This window comes from Lissotriton vulgaris, chromosome 1_1 (genome assembly GCF_964263255.1).
Source record: "Lissotriton vulgaris chromosome 1_1, aLisVul1.2, whole genome shotgun sequence".
Taxonomy (NCBI): domain Eukaryota; kingdom Metazoa; phylum Chordata; class Amphibia; order Caudata; family Salamandridae; genus Lissotriton; species Lissotriton vulgaris.
Window position 1 is genome coordinate 1,086,247,925 of NC_141685.1, and position 17,441 is coordinate 1,086,265,365.

The window sequence follows — 17,441 nt, forward strand, 5'->3', positions numbered from 1 at the left end:
CCAATATTAGTGAATTAGTGTCTACACTTGAGGGTGCAAAATAGTTTTCCAAACTTGACCGTAAGAGCGCATACCATCAGGTTACACTGCATGACACTTGCAAACATATCACTTCTTTCATCACCACTGAAGGTGTCTTTTAGTTCACACGTTTACCTTTTGGGTTGATTTCGGTGGCTAGCGTGTTTCAACGCATGGTTCATGAGTTGTTCAAGGGGTTGGAAAAAGTTGTCTACTTTCAAGATGACATTCTTGTTTTTGGAAGTTCAGTTTCTGAGCACAATAAAATACTTAGACAAGTATTAGATAGGATTGGTGATGCTGGTCTTACTTTACGCAGGGAGAAGTGTGCTTTTCTTGTTCAGCAGATTGAATATTTAGGGCACGAAATTTCTGTTTCTGGGATTAAGCCAAAGAAGGATTTGTTGTTGGCTATAAGGTCAGCTCCTCGACCGACTGATAAGGATCAGTTGAGGTCCTTCATGGGCCTCATAGAATACTATTCTAAATGTGTTAGCAGTTTTTCGGAAAAGATCATTGATTTGAGAGTTTTGCTCAAGAAGGCGTGCAAATTTGTTTGGGGTACTAAGCAGGAATCAGCTTTTACTTTGGTCAAGGACGAAATTTGCAAGGCGGGTGTTTTAGCACCTTTTAACACTAGACTACCTTCTATTCTCATGGTTGACGCGAGTGCGTTGGGCTTGGGCGCTGTTCTAATTCAGAAACATGGTAATTTTGAACGTCCTATTGCTTTCCCTTCTAAAACTTTGTCTGATGCTGAGAGGAATTACAGTGTCAAAAAAGGAGGCTTTGGCAGCTGTGTTGGGTGCGCATTATTTTCGCACTTATCTTTGGGGGGTCAATTTTGTTATTAAAACTGACCATAAGCCTTTGCTTAGGATTCTGGCTCCTGGTGGTGCTGTTAGAGGTTCTCCAAGGTTGGCCAGATTAGCAGCTTAGTTGCAGGATTTTCATTTTCAGGTTGAGCATATTCAAGGTTGGAGGAATCTCCAAGCTGATTGTTTTTCAAGATTGCCTTTGAAATCTACGGAGTCTGATGTGCATGTTGATTTGTTGGATGAAAGTGTTGCTTGGGTGCAAGATGTTGTTTCTTTTGGTGTTGGTTCTTTCTCGCATCAGGCATGGATTGATGCCATGAGAAGTGATGAGGTCCTCAGGGATGTCGTTAGGTTGATCAAGGATGGTTCAAGGAGAGAGAGTTGTTTGCAGGTTTCTGTTCGTCCTTATGTCAAGATCCTGGACGAGTTGTCTACTTGTGGGGACAACATTATTTTGCCCAATGACAGGTTTGTCCCGCCTTGTGGTCTCAGGCGTAAGCTTTTTAATATTGCCCATGAGGGGCATCTTGGTCAGACTCTGACCCAGCAGAGGCTCAAATCTAATTTTTGGTGGCCTGGCATGGATGCTCAGGTTGCTGTGTGGGTTGAACAATGTAGTATGTGCAAGGAAGGTGAAAAACGCTTGAAGGTGGCTGTTGGCACTAGCATGGGTGAGATTCTCTGTCCTGGTGTGCCGTGGCATACCATATGCCTGGATTTTATTGGACCCATGTCTGAGCTTAGTCTGCATCAGCGTTTTGCCATCGTGTGTGTTGATGTTTTTTCAAAGTGGATAGTTGTTAAATTTGTAAAGGATATCACCACGGAGACCACTATAAAGTTCCTAAAGTCTTTATTTCAATGTGAGGGTTTTCCCAGTGTTATTGTCACCGACAATGGGACTCAATTGGTCTCGCAGAAAATGCAATCTTTTCTTTCTCACTCTGGTGTGTACCATCATCGGACTTCACTTTATAATCCACAGGGAAACGGAATGTGTGAGAGGGTCAATAGGTTGGTGAAGGGAAGGATTTAAGTGGGGATGTATGACGTTACAACGCAGGCTATTACAACGCCTGCCGTTACAACGCGGTTTTTACATCGCAATCCATTACAACGCATAGCGCTTTGGGGTGCTGGATAGTGAAAAGTTTAATTTACTATTCCAACACCAGTCCCCGTGGACACTAGGGAAGGTGTTGGATAGTAAATTAAACGTATTCCCTATCCTAGAGCGCCCCCCAGCGCAATGCGTTGTAATGGTTTGCGTTGTAATGACCGCGTTGTAATGGTAGTGCGTTGTAAAAGTTTCGTTGTAAAGGTTGTTCACCTTCAACTGGCTGTGTCTAGTGGTGGTTGTGTGTCTGATCTTGTTCAGGAAATGGTGGGTGCGCATCGAACAACTGTTCATGGTAATTGCACGAAATCTCCTTTTGAAATCTTGCGTGGAAGGGCTCCTGTGTCCAAACTTGTTCCTTCTTGGGTCAAGCAACTTTTGAGTAGAGGGGATCTTGTGGATTCCAACCTTACTTTTCCTTCTCCCATGGTGGGTAGTAAGATTTCAAAAGGGGATCTGGTTAAAGTTAAACCTGGGAGGTGTGCTAAAGGTTAAACAACATTTAGGGGACCTTTTACAGTTAGAAAAGTTTTCCCTAATTATGTTCTTCTTGATAATGGTGAGAAGTGGAATTTGAGGCGGGTTGCTGTTTATCAGAAAAATGGGCAAACACCTTTTCAACCTTTGCCTGGTAACTCTGTTGCTGCTTCTCACAATTCTTCTGTTGTTTTGAGGAAAATTAAATTTTTGGTCATGTTATGTTCCCTAGCGCGTACCCCACCGACTCCATGTACCAGCTTAAAGTGCATGTAACTTTCCTCCTGTGCCAGCTATGAAGACGCAAATACATTTGCGTCCACCGTTAACTTGTCCTCTTTCAGATCCATCATGAATGGATTATATAGTCCGTTCCTAAGTATGCTATGCCACCGTCTTTTTGTAATACACTCTACATGTTTTCCTGCTCCAGCAGAGTAGGCCCTGAATTTCTGCCATCGAACCTCTTTTGTGGCTCCTGACTCTGGCAGCCTCTGCCCAGGCTACCTCTGTACCCGTGAACTCTGACTTACTTTCAGCGCGGCCCCTCGCGCTCAGCTCAAGCCTGCTTTCTGCCAAGACTGACTATAACCTTCGAGTTATCTGTTCCGCTCCCCGAGAATACATTCCTGCCTACTAGATCCTGTAAACATCCTCCCCAGCTGCAGAGCCAAAGGGCCGACCTGTCTTAATGCAAGTAATTCATAGCCTCTGTTGCCATGCTTCCATGGAAGGCCCCGTGCCCCACGCTTCACATGCAGACACTTAGGCGCTTATACACGCATCCACAGTTAGCATAGAATAGCTTCTGCCCTAGAGACCTTTCCGTCCAGATAGTATAGTTCCTAAACATCAGATATCAGATATGATAGAAGTACAAGTTGATCTGACATGCCAGACTTCTGTCTCTTTCCGTCAGTGTAAATGTCAAATCCCCTGCACCCCGTCAATCACACGTCATGCAGCTGCGCGCGCATCCAAGCTTCCGATTTCTGCTGACATTGCAACAATCCTGTTAGCACCACCCCTTGGTGCCACCCACTTGCGTCACCTATCAGTGACGTTTCTAGCACACACCTCTGGTTCACGCCTAGTTCACGCCTCTTGATTACGTATTAGTATCACGTGTATACTGTTATCTTGTCTTCTCTCAGCTGTTACGCCTCTTGCATTATTCTTTATGATATGAATTAAGTATATAAGCTATGTATTGTTAATAAACGGGAGCGCTCTATCCCTTCTGACACCCCTGTGGTGGTCAGAACATGATATCCTGATCAAGACCATTCCTTTATGAGGAATAAAACCCTTAGAAACTCTAACACCACGGACTCTGTCTTTTTTCATTCCAATTGAGTTATTATTGATTAAGTACTTACCTGCATAGAAATTAAGAGAGTAAATTAATTATTTACGTCATTTTGGCGCCCGAACAGGGACTCCTCCCCCACCTCACGCGCCGGTTGGTGCGTTGCAAGCTATGTCCCCTGCCATCAGTTAGATGGAACATACGCGTACTGGCAGGATTTCCTGCATCTCCCTCTGACCCACGGAGGTGACGAAGACTGCGATCAGTGCCCAGACGAGGCGGTGAGGAGTGCGGAGGATCCCGACCAGAGCCTAGCCGAAAGAAGCAAGGTCCGAGGTGTCAAGAGGCCCACCAGGTTTCCGAAGTTTTCCGAAGTTTTCCGAAGTTTTCCGAAGTTTTCCGAAGTACCGAGTCGAGTCCAGTCGAGTTTTCCGAGGCCTTCTGTTTCCGTGCTTCCCGGTGAGTACCATTGCTGGGTCGTATCTAGACGGGTTTGGGTACGCAAGTCCGGTCTGCACTGTTTTTAGGCAGTGTATCTGTACTGTTTAGCAGTATATCTAGTATTCCGAATTTCTGCACTGTTACACCAGTGTATCTGTACTGTTGAGCTGTACATCCAGTATAGGGGGGTAGTCATCTATGTCTTCAATGTCCTTATGTGATTAATGTTGTGGTATGAATGTGACTGTTTAAACGTGTATTATTGTGTTTCTCGTATAACCTAGCTGTCAAGAGTATTAAGGAATAAGGATTGAGCATTCAGTAATAAGTAAGCAAAATGCCGTTTTTCAACAAGTTAAAACAGATAGGAACTAGGAAAGGGATACTGGAGGAAGAAATTCCTATTCCCCCTAGGGACACTCCCGGCAATTTTATGTACAACAAGCATGGCATAGATGCCATATTATATCTAGATTTATGGGCCGATTACACCAAACACCTAGACGAAAGACACAGATGGCCTGTCACCGGAACATGGGATGCCGAGTGCATCATGAGGGTAGAAGAAGCATTATGGAAAAAGAAAGCTAGACAATCTCAGAAGGACGCCATAGAATTTTGGCGTAAGGAATCACGTAAGCGTGCTGACAAAGCACTCCGTAGAGAAGACAGACTTAAAGAATCAGAGAAAGACCAAGAAAACGAATTAGTTACTGAAGGGATCCGAGTAAAAACAGAACAAATAGACCGTGCCCGAAATAATCTTGTAAACGGTATGTATCTTGCAGCAGATGGCACATCTGAAGCCCTATCAGAAATACCGAAAAACTTACCGACACCATTAGTTCCAACTAAAGTAATGCATAAAACTACTAAAGACATATTCCTAAATTCATATTTAGAGGATGTAGCACCAGCTTACACCAATCTGCCTGTTCGTGCCCCGCCTACTGATAGGGATGGGGGTGGCATTACGCCCCCAGATCATGTTCCGCCGGTACCGCGACAGACCTCCCCTGTTCCGCCAGCTCCGCCACTTCCCGCACTCAAGACTGACCTACCGAAACCAGTCCTACCTGATCCTACTAAACAACAAATTCCAGTTCAGATACAGACTCCGCGGAGAGATAATGCCCAAGCATCCGCCTCAGGAGGTGCGACTGCGGGTCCTCAGACCCCGCCACCGACACACAGATTCAATTTAAGGGACACGCAGAATCCTTTCCAGTCTCCCCACTTAGTACAGTCTCCCCACTTGTCGCGCCTTGACGCATTAAAAGAAAAGATGTCAGTTTGCAGATATGATCCAGTACCCGGAAAGAACGATCTAATGATATTGGCATCACTACGATTAAGATCTGCCACCGATAGCTTGCTATGCTATGTAGGAATGAAGGAACGTCTCGACAGACTATATGAGTTTATACAGACAGGGAAAGACCCTGACAGTGTCAAAGATGCCATGCATAAACAGAAAGTTGACATTCAAGCACAGATATTACGATTTTTCATAAATTGTCTAATAAGAGAACGAGACAGGCCCGAGACAGATCAAAGTGAATTAGACGGACTAAACAAGTGGGGTCAAAATATAGCCGAAGGAAAACATGATAGGGGGGCTTGCATAGCCAGTATGTCCCAGAAAATTAGAAAGGCAGTATTAACTGCACATCGGGAAGAGAATGATAAAGCTTCCTCCGAGGAGGAAGAAGAACATGAAGCACCAGGAAGGTCTACAGATACTATAGCGTATGTTGGTAAGGGAAACTACCTTAGGAAAGGTATTCGTCCGGAAAGCAAGAGAGTTCTTTTCTCTGCTTTAACAAAACCGAATTCTTCTGAACATCAGTTCCAGGAAACTGATAAAAGGCTTCGAGACCGAATGGGGTACCATGTACTCAATTCCATGGATGAACAGGAACTAGCCCGGTCAGCCGTGTTATGGGCCGAAAACCCAGACATATATAATGATGATACGTTAGTGCAGACATTCTTGAACCTTTCCCCAGAAGAGCAGAAAATAGCAGGTGTATACATGATTCAGCACCTCCTCATCAAGTTCAGAAACCATCATTCCGATCCAGGGCCCTTACACGAAACATTAGAAGCACTACTCATGGATAGATGGAGAGGTTTCAGTACCAAATTAATACAAATAATTCTAGAACAACGACGTAAGTATAACACCTTCATAAGCTCTGAATATGTTCCCCCGCCGCCTCCTGAAAGGAAAACGTATCACATGCAATGCGGTAGTGGCATTGAAAGTCAGAACCCCTTACGAGAAGTACACCCAGTTATGGGTACGGATCACGTCCTGAAGCGCGTGTATGTTCACACACCACTGACTAAGTTAGAACTGTTAGAAATGAAGAAATTAGTCCCATGTCATGATAAAGACCCTGCAGGTTTTCACAGAGAGCTCAAAGACATGTTACTGATGGGAGATTACACGTATGATGATATTATGAAAATGTTAAAAGTACTGTTGCCCACGGGCATTTACGAGAAATTAAAGGAAAAGGATTGGGAGGTGGGAGAGTCAAAGATAGCATGGGCAGAAATAGAAGACGAAGAAAGCAAACGAATCCCAGGGTTAGGTCTTGGGGATAAGACTAAAGCATTACCAGGTTTAATAGTACAGGTTTTGCCAAGATTATTGACAACTAGAAAGGAAGATTGGGACGCAATCTCGTCCTGTAAACAGAAACAAGATGAAGATACTAGTGACTTTTATTCCAGATTCGAGAAATGTTTCATTATAAATAGTGGCCTACAACCTAGTAGCGAGTCATATCCACACCTTTTTGTATCAAAATTAGTCGAGAATTCCCTGCCGTTAGTTAAAAATAGAGTGTACAAAGTTGAAAGTACGTGGCAGGCAAACACGCCATCCCAGATGTTACAAATGTTACAATATCACCAGAACAGAATTAGGGAAGAACAAGATCAGGAACAGAAACGTATGAAAGACACGAAAATGAAAATGTTAGTAGCTCAGACGGTCCCAGCCGACGGTCAAAGAAAAGGTGGGGCCCAGACCAATCATTCTGCAGCTCCCGTTAAAGGGACATGTAATTACTGCAAGCAGCCAGGTCATTACGTACATGAATGTCCAGTCCTGAAACACAACATCGCGACAGGTAAAACTAAAGAAAGACCGCATCCGCCTAGACATGAACATGGTCATCAACAGACCTCGCAGAACGAACAGCCAATGCAGAATATGCAGCCTACGCATGCTCAGTCCCACACAGCACAGACCGTAGCCGTACCGCAGCCACAGCCCATTGCCGCGACTCAGCAAGTCTCACAACAGATGTACCAGTATGCCCAATCTGCATATCCAGATTACCCCCGATACACATGAAACAGCCTAGAGAGGGAAAGTGATTTGCCTCTTATTGAAATTCCTGTAGATCAAGAAGGTCCTTATGTACACAGTCACGTATTAGGAAAAGACAGTAAGTTTTTAATTGACACAGGGGCAAGTCGCACTACAATCAGTCACAATGAAGTCCCAGGGGCACCCCTCTCAGGCTCACAGAATGTTTCCCTTGGTTTTTCAGGACAGCCTATTGTAAATGAAGTATCAGAACCAGTACCATTAGCTGTGGGTCCATTATCCCGAGTTACAGATTTGTTACTTACGAAATCATGTCCAGAAAATCTGTTAGGAATTAAAACACTGAAGGCTCTAGGAGCTATAATATGCTGTTCCCCGGAGGGAATCAGACTCTTTCTACGGGATTTCAAGGGTCATTATGTTTTACGTGATTTTGATGTCAGATTGAAAAATGTACCAGATCACTTATGGGCAAAAGGCCCAGCTGATGTAGGTTGTATGCATATCACTCCATATCGTGTTACACTCAAGACAGGAGTTGTCCTACCCAGAATCAGACAATACAAGTTACCACCCGATGCTGTAGTGGCTTTACTGAAAATAATTGAAGAGCTTATTGCCCAGGGGGTGGTCGTAGAGACCGACTCCAATATCTGTAATTCACCCATCATTCCAATTCTTAAACGTACAGACCGCAATGCACCGCCAGTATATCGGCTGGTGATTGATCTTCGAGAGCTGAACAAATGCATTGTACCACAGTATCCTGTGGTTCCGGATATCTCCTCCCTGTTAACTGCTATTGATTCTGAAGCAACGTTCTTTACTGTAATAGATCTCAAGAACGCTTTCTTCAGTGTACCTATTGATCCGGAGAGCCAATATCTCTTCGGATTCAGTTTAAATGGACGAAGTTTCAAATTTTCCCGCGCACCTCAAGGATTTACAGAAAGCCCCAGCATCTATAGTCAAGCACTGAAAAGACAACTAGATTGTATTCAAATGCCAGTTAATACCGCTTTACTGCAATACGTCGATGATCTGCTGATCACCGCACGAAGTGAGCCCGAATGTGAACAAGCATCGTTAACAGTTTTGCATTTCCTGGCCGACAAGGGACACAAGGTGTCTCCTTCGAAGCTACAATTCTGTGTTCAGCAAGTTGTGTACTTGGGTCACTTGCTGTCCAAAGTGGGGAGACAGCTCACTCCCGATCGCATTCAGTTAATTGTAAATATGCCACGACCCCAGACACAAAAGGAAGTGCGGGCCTTCATAGGCCTCACCTCGTACTGCAGACAATGGATTCCTCAATATGCATTTCTAGCTAAACCACTCATCCAGCTAACGACACAGGAGGTAGCAACTTCCATTGCCCTCCCTTGGACTCAGGAACACACACAAGCCTTTGAGGAATTAAAGAAAGCTTTATGCCAAGCACCAGTTTTAGCGACACCATGTTACAGCAAACCGTTTACACTTTTTGTTACAGAACGTGATGGTACAGCATTGTCTGTCCTCACTCAAGATCAAGCAGGTTCACATAAGCCTTGCGCTTATTTTTCAAGTACATTGGATTCAGTAGCCCAGGCACTCCCTGCGTGCTTAAAGTCAGTAGCAGCAACAGCGTTAGCAATCAGACAGAGTGACTCAATTGTTCTAGGTCATCAGTTAACAGTACAAGTCCCACATTCTGTAGAGGTTCTGTTAAACAGAACCCAGACTCAACACTTGACTATAGCACGACTGACAGGTTACGAATTGACACTATTCCAGCCACACATAGAAATTAGACGCTGCAGTATCCTGAACCCAGCAACACTGTTACCTACAGTTATGACAGATCCAGCTCCGCATGATTGTATAGAGATCATTAATGCAGTAACAAAGCCCCGACGAGATTTAACAGATGTTCCATTGACAAATCCAGATCTGACACTTTATGTAGATGGTTCATGCATGAGAACAAGTACAGGAGAGTTAGTGGCCGCGTATGCAGTGACCACTGAAACTGAAGTTAAAGAGACACATCGTATTGATACACTGTCTGCTCAAGCAGCAGAGCTCATTGCTCTGACCCGAGCCTGTATTCTAGCCAAGAACAGAAATGTCAACATATACACAGATTCCCGTTATGCGTTCGGAGTCGTGCACGACTTCGGCATGCTGTGGCAAGAACGAGGTTTTTTGACCTCTCATGGTGCCAAGATACAACACGGTCCTCTCATTCAAGCACTGTTAGAAGCAATACATCTGCCTTCAGCCATATCCGTCATGAAGTGTAAAGCACATACTAAATTCACAGATTCTGTTTCCCAGGGTAACGACCTGGCAGATCAGACAGCAAAACATACAGCACTGACTCACACTCAGACAACTGATACGACAAAGACAACAGATCCGACAAACTGTATGACAGTCAGGGATCCAACACTAGATGTTATCGACATTCAGACACATGCTACTCCAGAAGAAATAAAGAAATGGATTGAACTAGGAGGGATCCAGACAGATCAAGGTTGGATGACGAAGGGAAAACCTACATGGTTTCTCCCTGACGCTATGGTTCAAGTCATGATAAATACAGCACATAGTCCTGCACACCTAGGAGAGAAAGCAATGTTAGACAGTTTACAAAATCTCTGGAACAATAAACACTTACGAGCAGCAGCAAAACAGAAAGTGCGTACTTGCATGATCTGTTGTCAGTTCAATCCAGGAAAAAGCGTCCCTGTAGAGCAAGGTGGATTTCATCCTCCCGATCACCCTTTTGAAGTCCTCCAGATGGATTATATCCAGATGGACCGTTGTCGAGGATTTAAATATGTTCTCGTAGTTGTCTGTGCTCTGTCCCGCTGGACCGAAGCATACCCAGTCTCAGATTATACTGCTCCGACCACTGCCAAGCAGTTGGTTCGTGAATTCTTCCCACGATACGGCCTGCCTCGTGTCGTGTACTCAGATAACGGTCAGCCATTCTCATCTGCCTTAATGAAAGAAGTTTCTTTATTACTGGGATACCAGTGGAAGTTCCATTGTGTCCGACATCCAGAAGCCGCAGGCCTTGTTGAAAGGCATAACCAGACACTAAAGATCCGCCTTGCCAAAATATGTCAGGAGAAAGGGGTCGACTGGATAGTCGCCCTGCCAGTGGCACTATTCTACATGAGAATGGTCGCCCATTCGAGATCAGGGCTATCCCCGTACGAGGTGGTCTTTGGAAGACCACCGAATATGTGGGGGACGCCCATTCCAAAAAAGATTACTGATGTTGATTCTAACATGCTGACAGATTACCTTGCCTCCTTGATGTCTGCACTCCAATCATGTCGTTCACAGGTTGCCGCAGCCTTCCCTGACAACACTGATGTAAAGCCACACGACGTCCGTCCTGGTGATACGGTGCTCGTCCGAAATTTCGACAGGAAAAGTCCGCTGGAGCCCCGCTGGAAGTCTCCGAAGACCGTACTGCTTACAACAAGGACGGCCGTGAAAATCGAAGGAAGAAAGGGGTGGGTCCACACGAGTCATATAAAAAAATTCTCTGGACTGAAACCTGACCGAGACTCGTCCACCCCCACCAAAGACTGTGTCGAACAAAAAGACTTTACAGAATCTGAACGAGAAAAAACTCCTCAAGAAAATTATCGCATGAAATTACGATCTAGCAAGTCAGACAGTTTAATTGTTTAAGTCCTCCCCTAGGTGAATCGGTTAAATAGTTTCTGACATGTATCCCCTAGATCGAGATAGAGAGAGAGAGAGAGAAGCAAAGAAACGTACATATTGTAAATCACTTCGTAGTCACTGCATAGTGACACTATTAATCATGTTTATCCTGAGTATTTTAATTATTGTTGTCAGTATCGTTTTGCCTATCTATTGGCCTATTTTCAAGCATGAACAATCTGCTTACAATGTATCTGCTGAACACACTTTTAGTGAGTTACCTCCTCACGAGCTTCCCTACAGACTTGCGCTGTGCAACAACACATTCATTAGTATGTTACATCATTCTCATCAAACTAACAATGCTACAAATTGCTGGATATGTGGCCGACTCCCTCCCTATCAGAATTACAAGGGAGCTCTGCCTCTCTTTCCGTACCCGTTCACTCACAATGGCTCCTGCGGAGCATGGTTTAAAATAATTAATTCTTTAGATCCTGATATTGCTGTTTTCGATGGGGGTTGGGTTTGGGGAAACCTGAACTTGGTCCTGCTCGACGCCTGTTACCCAGATAAGGAGGGACTCCCCACTAGAATAGGAACTGATCTAGAAAATGAAGTATATGGATTAGGTAATTATACAATTAGCCTTATGATTCTCACTGTCGAATCCGAAGCCACACCAGTTCTACCCATTATGTCAGTATTGCCAGTCACTGGTGAATTATGTATCAAGAAGAAAGGTTCAGTACACTTAGGTCATAGTAAATGCACTACTGTGGTCGAATTCAGTGATCATGGAAAATCGTCCTTTAAAGCTATCAGTCACTCTTACTTTGTTTGTGGTCATACCGCATACATTCGTCTACCTCCAGATTGGGATGGTACCTGTTACATTGCATTCCTTCTGCCACCTGTTTTTCTAGCTCCTCCTGATTACCATAGAAATACCAATCTAGTAAAGAATAGACCCAGAAGAGACATCCCACTTGTCGACTACACAGAAACGGCATGGGAACAGTACACCGATTTTAATAAAGGATTCTTTTTCTTTTTAGGACCCGTCCAGAATAGTAAATTAATACGCAGATTAACTAGAACACTTGAAGCAGTAGTGAATGAAACTGCCTCCGCCTTAGGTAACCTAACAGAAGAGCAGTCCGCCATGCGGGTTGTTGTCCTTCAGAATCGTCTTGTAATTGACGTCATCTTGGCAGATAGAGGTGGAGCCTGTAAGGTCATCGGGTCAAGTTGCTGTGTTTTCATACCACAAAACGCACCATCTGTATATCAAGCTATCACCCGTCTTCATAAAATTGCAAATCAGATACATCAGAATCCAGGCACCTGGACTTGGTCCGGTTGGTTCTGGACGACATTAACAGCTTGGGGATGGAAGATCCTATCCTTCCTAGGCATTGGCCTAGTCCTAGTATTCAGTTGCTGCCTGTGCCTGCAGTGTGGGCCAGCGATTTGTGGACTGTGTGCCACCTCTTGTATTGAACACTCCAGTTTTTTCTCAAAAGGTAAACGAAAGAAAGAAGAACAAATGATGTTGCAAGAACAGACTGATCGATTCATGAGGATCGATATTTCATGAAGGGTCCGTAGGGAACAAGGAGGGAATGAGGAAAATTAAATTTTTGGTCATGTTATGTTCCCTAGCGCGTACCCCACCGACTCCCTGTACCAGCTTAAAGTGCATGTAACTTCCCTCCTGTGCCAGCTATGAAGACGCAAATACATTTGCGTCCACCATTAACTTGTCCTCTTTCAGATCCATCATGAATGGATTATATAGTCCGTTCCTAAGTATGCTATGCCACCGTCTTTTTGTAATACACTCTACATGTTTTCCTGCTCCAGCAGAGTAGGCCCTGAATTTCTGCCATCGAACCTCTTTTGTGGCTCCTGACTCTGGCAGCCTCTGCCCAGGCTACCTCTGTACCCGTGAACTCTGACTTACTTTCAGCGCGGCCCCTCGCGCTCAGCTCAAGCCTGCTTTCTGCCAAGACTGACTATAACCTTCGAGTTATCTGTTCCGCTCCCCGAGAATACATTCCTGCCTACTAGATCCTGTAAACATCCTCCCCAGCTGCAGAGCCAAAGGGCCGACCTGTCTCAATGCAAGTAATTCATAGCCTCTGTTGCCATGCTTCCATGGAAGGCCCCGTGCCCCACGCTTCACATGCAGACACTTAGGCGCTTATACACGCATCCACAGTTAGCATAGAATAGCTTCTGCCCTAGAGACCTTTCCGTCCAGATAGTATAGTTCCTAAACATCAGATATCAGATATGATAGAAGTACAAGTTGATCTGACATGCCAGACTTCTGTCTCTTTCCGTCAGTGTAAATGTCAAATCCCCTGCACCCCGTCAATCACACGTCATGCAGCTGCGCGCGCATCCAAGCTTCCGATTTCTGCTGACATTGCAACAATCCTGTTAGCACCACCCCTTGGTGCCACCCACTTGCGTCACCTATCAGTGACGTTTCTAGCACACACCTCTGGTTCACGCCTAGTTCACGCCTCTTGATTACGTATTAGTATCACGTGTATACTGTTATCTTGTCTTCTCTCAGCTGTTACGCCTCTTGCATTATTCTTTATGATATGAATTAAGTATATAAGCTATGTATTGTTAATAAACGGGAGCGCTCTATCCCTTCTGACACCCCTGTGGTGGTCAGAACATGATATCCTGATCAAGACCATTCCTTTATGAGGAATAAAACCCTTAGAAACTCTAACACCACGGACTCTGTTTTTTTTTCATTCCAATTGAGTTATTATTGATTAAGTACTTACCTGCATAGAAATTAAGAGAGTAAATTAATTATTTACGTCAGTTTCTTCAAATGAAGAGGGGGGTAGTGGTTACATGCTTTTATCTCAAGAGTGTGTTCCTTTCTCTCCTCCTTCTGACAGGTCTTGTTTTGGCGGTGGTGATGTATCGGATTCTGGTTCCTCTGGTTTTCGAAGCACCACCAATGATTCTTCTCCTTCCCTTCCTCCTTCTCTTTCCTCTTCTAGGGTTTCAAGGTAGCGTAAACCACCTTCTTACCTCAATGATTATTTTTGCAATTGATGTGTTATTCTTTTTCTTCATAAAGGTGGAAGATGTGTTGTAAACTATTTGCTGGCATATCTTGTTTTCTCTATGATCTTTATTGTACTCTATGCCCTTTCTGTCTTGTTCTAGAATTAGTATGTTACTGAGGGCTCCAGGTTCTGCTTGGGCGGTTGGATGACTGGTCAGCAGGCACTGGTTCCTTTACTACTGTGCTCTACAATAAATCTCCTTATATGTTTATCGCTGTCTCAAGGAGTTATTTACAACAGTCCTCAAGTGAAAGATCTGTGAGAGCTGTTTGGAAAAACTACAAAGCACTTAGTAAACATTTCATGGAATCTTCTGAAGACTCAACAAGGAGTAACATTGAGCAGAAACAAAATGCTGTTTTAAACCGTTTATTAACCTCCCTGGTGTTAGTTGAAAATATGGGAAAATTATATGATGCTCTCACAGAATTGGGTGTCCTATCCAGAAGGATGCAGCGGCGTGATATGACCATATATGATGCCGATCATTCAATACAGATGCAGATTTTAGTGTTTGAATCAATGGCTGATTCCCCTGGGCCCTTTGCTACAACTGCATTAAATGCTGCTGAACACCTGTAGTTTGCTGGTGTAGGACTGCAACAGAACAAAGGCTCTGTTAGCATCAATAGGGCACAGTTCTTTAGGAGCTTAGCAAATAACCTGCGAAAAAGCATGACAATGACTAACGCATCAAATATTTCTAGATGCACAACCACAAACAATGACGAAATGGAATACAAACAGTTGGTACTTAGAATGAAACTCCTACAACCAGTTTCTTGGCCAGATCCAGTAGACATCTTATATGGTGAGGAAGAATTACAAAACACCTGTAGCAGGTTGCATTTATTTGATAGGAGGCAGTGCACCATTGCTTTCAGAGAGTACAAACAAAATAGAAATTGCATCCCTGAAAGCCTGAAACCATAAGTGCACATTATAAACACCTTTTGTACCTCCACTGCAGAATGTGAACGCAGCTTTAGTGTAATGATGTGTTCACACCACCGCAGAACAGAATATCAATCAATTGTCAGACTTCTATAATGTTCATAAAAATTGTGGGGCCTTCTGTTATGGAATTTAAACCTGAATTTTATGTTCAGAAATGGTTAGAAAAAGGGAGGAGAAATGCTGATTAAAGAAACTGCATGGCTCGGAGACAAATGGCTTATGATTCTACTTATAAGCGTATTTGGCACATTCTGTAATTGGAAACATGTCCCACATTGTAAATGTATTTTAATGTAGACAACTTATATATTAAACCTCAAATAAACATGTTTATCCATTGTTTGAATCAAATAACGTTATAAGCTGTAACTGGTCAGTGAAATGCCAAATGTACTATAAATTGGTGTTTTCCTATTTCTAGTCACACCTCTGACTCTGCCCACTGATCCAATTCTCAGGTTATTCCCGCCCCCCGATTCTCCGCCCACAGTTCCCCTACCCCCCCCCCCCCCCCTCCCTCTTCCATCACTGGGCTAGACTAACCCTCCCTACGCCTGTCTAGCCCTTTCGAGACATGCATGTTAAAAGTCTCTTTGCCGTGGCCTCACTGGCCTTCACCGGCTGAAAAGACCATTCGTGAGCTATTGTCTGTGATATTTTCCTACTAATCTGATCTGAGCTCTCCTTGGCCGCAGCCCCACCAGCCTCGCAGGCATTCATGTAACTGACTCTGCCCCACACCTCTGTTCTGAATGCGATTTGCTCTGCCACAGCCATACTAACTTTTCTTCGAGACACGATGGCTCTGCACTGGTCCGAACAATCTTGCACATACAATAAATATTCAATCAAAAACAACACTCCCTTTCGAGAGTCATAACTGACTGTCCAGCCCAACTGGCCTTTCAGAAACACTGACTCCAATGAATGAGCCCAGGACTCCACTGCCAGTTTCCAGCTTTAACACATGCGCGGTGTGTCGCAAACCGAAAACGTGGCTGACCCTGACCGGGTCCTACCGGCTTTTCTCATATAATGACATCTGGTAGGCTGACGCATGACTCACTCTCCACCATCGTGTCAGGAGACTAACGGTAAACTAAGACGGCTTTGTTCTGACGAGTCTGGTTTTTCTCTGACTCCCTGTGGCCACTTACATAACCTACTACCTGTCTGTGGGACTTTCAGAGCAACTAGACGCACAGAGGCCGATGCACCTGGCAGGAAGTGGTCAAAAAGAAATAGCCTCGCAAGTATCGGACCATGCTTCAACAAATGATGTTTCAGCGCAGGAGCCTAACCTGTCAAACTACGCATAAACCCTACTGGCCTTTCTGAAACACTGACCTAACGCGTGACTCCTCTGACATCCTTACCGGCCGTCAGAAGCCGGGGTGTCCAACGTAGGATAAAAGGGCCGAGTCCATGTAACGTTTTCAAGACATGAACGTATAACACATTTATAAAGACTGAACCGCAATCAAATGCATAATAGACGTTATTAAAACCTGCCTTGGAGCCCGCCTTCTTGGACCTAAGCTGGACACTTAAAGTGGGTTTTTCAGAGGAACTCGTTCTTTTGAGAAAGGAAATATTATTTACTTACCACAATACCGGTTCCCCTTTTGCCACAGCGACTTCTGGAGCTCACGGATTGGTCCCGGAATGCACCCAGGATGTGCTGGTCCCAAACCTTACACGCACCGTCTCTTGAGATGCCTCAACAGATAAAAATCCTTCGTTGGTACCGAATTTTCCGAAGGCCGGGTTGGTCCAGAGCCTTACATGCGATAATCTGCCCCACAACCTTCAGCAGAACAACGGCAGCATGGGACCCCGGCTTCACCCATTAGGGCTCACTGTTAACCTACAACCTTCTCATTGCGGGGAAAAGCGGCGGAAACACCCAACAACCTCTCCGTCGTCCAATCCTGAGCAAGTCTGCAAAATAAAGGGGAAACCACACAGGAACTAGCAGAGAGAGCGAGCGAAGAGTCCGGAAGAGAAAAAAATGTGACGGCGGCATATATTTATTGAGTGCAAATAAAGAAAAGAGGGCCTTGTACAAAATCAGGATTTCTCTAGACCTGAGCTCAGTCGACCCAATGGGCAGGTGGCCCTCCTCGCCATTTAAGAATTTACAGACACGGGAACATGGCACCTGCCCTTTGCAGGCCAC

General features: G+C 44.5%; 1 protein-coding gene across 1 annotated transcript in view; it reads right to left on the reverse strand.

Moving 5' to 3' along the window:
* The window catches only part of GRAP2 (GRB2 related adaptor protein 2), a 537,997-nt gene extending 520,812 nt beyond the window's left edge, over positions 1-17,185 (reverse strand). Inside the window, exon 1 of the mRNA XM_086963467.1 lies at positions 16,869-17,185. The gene's annotated coding sequence lies outside the window, so the exon portion shown is untranslated. The remainder of the gene's footprint in view (positions 1-16,868) is intronic.
* Between the last annotated feature and the right edge of the window lie 256 nt (positions 17,186-17,441).